Source organism: Triticum aestivum, chromosome 6A, assembly GCF_018294505.1.
Source record: "Triticum aestivum cultivar Chinese Spring chromosome 6A, IWGSC CS RefSeq v2.1, whole genome shotgun sequence".
NCBI classification, from domain to species: Eukaryota; Viridiplantae; Streptophyta; class Magnoliopsida; order Poales; family Poaceae; genus Triticum; species Triticum aestivum.
Window position 1 is genome coordinate 601333787 of NC_057809.1, and position 5607 is coordinate 601339393.

Sequence of the window (5607 nt, forward strand, 5' to 3'; positions counted from 1 at the left end):
CGCTTCACATCGATACTCATGGCAAAATTATGTCGTGAACAAGCAAAGCCTTGTTCAGCAAAATTATGTGGTCAGTGGGCGCTTCACATCAACCCATCATGGTCTCCTAGACCTCCATATTTATGGATGTCGGCTCAAGCAAAGCCTTGTTCAGCATACCTTTTTTCCGGCTCTTGAAGGTTATGTTGTGAACACCTTGGCCTTTCCTCTGAGTCTGATGGCTGTTGAGTGAGATGGTGCTTCTTAACAGCCTCGGTTCCCACCTTATAGGTTGCAATATCTATGAATTGGATCAACCATGTGTCTGTTGGCCTCTTCTTTTTTGTTCATTGATGTATATAAATTATGATCATAAGCTCTGACTGTTATATGCTTGTCTCCCTTGGCTGAAGTGAAAGATGTTATGTTGATGCTTTGCTCTGCTTTTGAAACTATTTTGCCCTGCTTTCGAAATATTTGCCACCCAATTTGCCTAATGTGTCTATTTTCTTGGCTGAGGAATTGACTTCACTAGTGGTGCCCTTTTTCTTGAATTGAAGAATTGACATTGCCATTTCTATCTAGTGGTCTTCTTAATAGTCAATAGTAAGAACATGGTAGTCTGTTTCTACATTTCATTGAAACTGATGATGAACATAGGCAGATTATTTGTTGACCTACATGCCGCATCTGATATTTCAGAAGACCTTGGAGTACTAGTAGTAAAATTAAATAGTTGACCATAGTCGACTACTCAATGAAATGTTCTCTCGTAATTCATTGTTTTTCATGCATCCATTGCATCTGGTCAGGTAGAGATTATGGAGACTTTAAGCTGGTTACCTTTGTCTCAATCAAGGAGATTTAGTATTTTCTAGGAATGACTGGTACCGTAATCTGAAAAATCTATGGATACCGTTTTGTGCTTTCATCAGGACATTATTTTTCTATTATGTTGTTTGGAATGACCTCTTACTATTTCCCATATCCTACTATACATTTAAGGATTGGTGCTTCTTGTGATGCACAATCTGAACATAAGTTGAAGAAGCAAAACCTGTACGGATAAGCACAAGAAATGTTGGTCATTGTCAGGCCCACGTTCCATAATTTTTTGTTCATGTCTCGAGCAGGATAGCACAGGCCTGTTGTGTGGCAATACAGTTGTAGATTACTTTAGAATTTAGAAGTAAGGTGTAAAAGTAAGTTCCATCATCCAGATTAATTGATCTGGTACGTGTAACTGGCGATGGATCAAGAAGCCTCTTCACCTTAAACTGTATTGGGTGATGTTTGGTCCAAGTTTACATCCTCTATTTTTCAACGATCTGTAACCAATCACATTGAACTCAAATGTTCTATAAGAGTAAGCTGAGGATGCATAGTAGTTGGAACATTGCAGAGTAGTAGTTGCACATGCACTAGTTCTTACTGTACATCTATGCATTCTTCACCTAGTTATATTTCTCTCGGAGGTCATTGTATGCAGCCTTACCTAGTTACCTGACACTGATGTTATTTCAGTACCTGAATGTCGTTATTAGGACTCTAGTCTACGTTGCACCTTGTTGGTGACTTTTACAAGCCGGCGTGTGAAATCAAATACAAACTAATAGTTCACAGATTGTTATCGACCAGAGTAGAAAAAAATGCAGAAACATGCCTTGTTTTTCTCTTGCTAATATCGAACTCAAACACGCAATGAAAACTTGCCCAGGAGGAAGAAACCTAAGGTTGGTTAAGTCCACAGGGGCAGAAGACACTTTGGGTGGTTCTATACAATGTAGAAGTTGTTCTATACAGGCAGGCTACTGACACTGGTAGTAACCTAGTTGTGTCCAAAACCATCTGAACAAGGTTTAGTAACCAGTGTATTTTTCAGATGAGTCGACCAACATTGCAGCCTGCACATCATTAAACGCATGCTACTAGGAGTTGCAGTTTTTTCCTGACGAAATAGATCCACAACACAAGATAAATATGGAAATCTAACACAACATAAACATGGAACTGCCTCCTGAATTTTGTATGTGCAAGACTTCACATGAAAGAACATTGTGTCTTATGTGACTACACTGAATGACCTTCATGGTAATTTGCAAGACATGAGGGACATGTAACATGCTGGTGTTATGGCCTGGAGGAAGACACATTTAAAATTTTCTGATTCTTGTTTGCAAGTTAATGGCTAAAGCCCATTTTAGTTTTTCTGATTCTTCTTTGTACTGTCGCATCAAGTCTTGCATATTCTCTGGGGGAAAAACTGTGTATTGATTGAGTTCATATGAAACTGTAGTGGAATGGATCATCATGGGCCTGGAGGACCAGGTTTGGGAGGCCCTCGATTTCTGGGTGGTACTCACTCTGCTTATTGTGGGGCTAGCTTTGGTGGCTTCTTTGTATCCTGGTAAGTTGAATCCTCAGTTAGCAAATGGAAATTGAGAATTCACAATTTTTTCCACCGGAATCATCAGTTTGTTAAGTTAACATCTCAAAAGGAAAAGAAGAAACAATTCATCCAGATAGTATAAGTGGCGAGGTGTACATTAGTGGTTTAGCTTTCTTTGCTCGAAGTTTTTTCTCTCTCTGTTTGAATCAGATATCTCTGATTCTCTGCAACTGAAGAATGTTTCTGTGCAGTTTCTACCTCTGTTGTTTCTGCCTGCTCCAAGGTTCCCTGGGCCAGGCGGCTCACCACCACCTTTCTGATAGCATGCCCAACATAACCACTAGGGAAAATAATGTACCGGGTTACAATTCTTGGCCTAAATGTTTGCTGAAGAGCTCACTGGGGTGAACACTCTGTTGAACATGGGTTTCGTCTGTGTGTGTGTTTGTCGGACCTGCTTGCGGTGGCTGTGTGTCTGTGTTGTGTGGTTGGAACCTTGATACCTTTGTGCTCGGTGGTTGCTTTATTTATAAAGCAGGGCGAAAGCCTTTTTCGGTAACACTCTGGCTGTTTGGAGTGTCCTTTGCTACATTATATACTCACTAGTGAAAACAATTGTCCTGTATCTCTTGGTGATCATTGTATTCAGTATTAGTTACATGGTACTGATGTTATTTTAGTGACCGATTGCAATTATCAGACCTGGTACTGATGTTATTGCCGCTGCTGTTTCTAGATGGTTTATGTACATTCAGTTCTTTACATCATTTTTAGTTTTTTTACCACAGGTCTTCTACTTTTACTGTATGCCATTTGGAGGATGCAGCTGTTGATTAGATTATATTAGATCAAACCATACTGTAAACTTAATTTGTTTGACACATTTTTTACTCTATACACAGTTTTTTTGTTTATTGTGTACTATGTACAGACCAGGGTTGCATATAAGTAGAAGTTAGAGAATCCCCTCTCTATCAAGATAACAAATGGGCAGGTCTCCGTTTTCTCTTGGAAACAAAATTCAAAGCACAGGTGGACCGCATGAACACATGGCTAGAAAAACAAAGTAACGGCATATCACCCGATCAAACCAAAATACTGTTTACATTTATTGATTATTCTGAACTTGGGATTGGAATTCTCTGATTTGAAGCATAACCTTAGTATCTAGACTGCGATGACATGTTAAAAACCATATGGGTTGAAATTCTGCAAAATTCACATAAAAATATCTTAATCAAAAAGGGCCTTATTTTTTGCAATTTGGTCTGCTACACCATGTTGTATACTGTCATAACAGAGCTGCCATTCTTTTCTTTTCAACAACTATCATACCCAATATTTTCCTACTTTATGAAGGCTAGTGGGACCTTTCGGAAAAACCTTGCGACATGTTGAAAACAACTTCTTGTTTTTTTTTCGGCGTGTGAAAACAACTTCTTGTTACGTCAATGGTTTCAGTAGTCGTTAAATTACTACTTTGATAATAAGAAATGACTAAGATTGTATGTCTTTCCTTGAGAACTTGTCTGCCTGTACACAAAATGTAAAGATTTACGATGTTCACATGATGATTCTTAGCTAAAATGGATCAGCACAGAAAATACGCAAACTATCGCACGGCATGTCTCTAATACTAGTTTATTTACATAACGTACTGCTGTATTTCTGCCTCTAGATACAGATCGATGGTTGCGGTATCTGGCCAAAAGTGAGGAACCGGGATGTATATATCGGTTCTTCTTTTTGCGATATGCTTGCAGTCTTTACCTAACTCAAGGACAAGTGATTAGGATCGTTTCGTTCGAGACGTCGTCGTAGTTTCAACCATGTACAGTTTTAATTACAACAGTGCAAGATCGAAAACGTTCATGCACGATTTAGATACATCCATATTATGTTCATGGTAAGATGTAAACGGAATTTTGGAACAAACTTATATATGTTCTCTTGAAACCACTGTGAAGTCCCAACTTTCTCAACAGTACTTTTATTAGTAGTTCGGTGTACTCTACTTTTACACCCCTGATGACAGAAACAGAGTCACCACAGGACAACTTCACACAAATTTATTCCTATTATTAGTGCTGGCCACTGGGCCGCTGATCTCAAGCTCGACTGCGTTGCCTCGACGGACTAGTGAGCGGAAGGCGGGACAGGCAGCGGGCGGTCGTGCGCCGGCAGGCTGTTGACCATGAAGGCCTTGTCTTCTTCCACGGCTGAAGGCCTTCCAGCTCCATCGTATTCTCCTGCCATATTCACAGACCATGCAAGCAAACAACAGTCAGAACCAGGGAAATGACAGGAAAATGAAATGGTTTATCAATGGCAAGCAAACGGAGAAACAACAGAGGTAGATTACCAATGGTGGAGGAGTGGGCATGGGCAGTGGGGTAAGTCGGTGGCTGCATTCCGGGAGCAGATCCTCCTCCCCTGATGCGGCCGCCGCCGGTGTAGGGCTGGGCATGGCCGTCGACCACAAGCTGGCCGCAGACGAGCGCCAGAAGGACCAGAGCAGGGAATGCCTTGGACGCCATCTCTCTTGGTCTCTCACTTTGGTTTGATTGCGTGATTCTCTGCCTATGTGGTGCTCTGTGCAGACACAACTCGGCCGGGGTGTATATATAGCAAATTGGATATACATCCGTGCATGTGGCATCAAAGAGATTAACGGCTGCTAGTGCCTAGTTAGGCAATGGGGTTTGATTATCAATCAACCGTAGCCCGGAGAGGAGGAATCAGTATCTTGTAGGATATGAATGGAGGAGTCAGTATCTTGTAGCATATGAAAGGAGGAATCAGTATCTTGTAGCTCTGCGGGCAAGGCACACCACCTAGCTAGCCTCCAGTCTGGCATAACCATCTCGGCACAAGTTAGCCAAGTCTGCCAAGAAAATGTTGCACATGTGCGCGGATGTGGTGGTGTGCTGTCCGATGTAATATGAGAAAGATACTTCTATTAATCTTTTCTTTTCATACCCAAACAAATAAGTTAGGTAATAGAGCGGTCATATGTACCCCTGAATAAAAAAAATATGAACGGTATCTAATATACATCAAGGGCACATCCATTGGTGAAACACATGAAAAAAACATGAAAATAAAAAGGAAAATGAGGTAAAAAGGACACGGAGTATCTGATACCAAGATCAAATGCTCCTTGATGAAAATTAAATTAAAAATAGTACATAAAATGAAAAAAATCTGAATTTTTTGTGGTAAACATTCTCAAGTGTCTT

The 5607-nt window shown here is 40.5% G+C and overlaps 1 long non-coding RNA gene across 1 annotated transcript; it reads right to left on the minus strand.

Moving 5' to 3' along the window:
• Positions 1 to 4252: 4252 nt before the first annotated feature.
• Positions 4253 to 4968, minus strand: LOC123131277 (uncharacterized). Its single transcript, XR_006464127.1, has 2 exons — positions 4731 to 4968; positions 4253 to 4617 (listed from the first exon to the last, which is right to left on the minus strand). It is a non-coding gene; the product is annotated as an uncharacterized lncRNA (long non-coding RNA).
• Between the last annotated feature and the right edge of the window lie 639 nt (positions 4969 to 5607).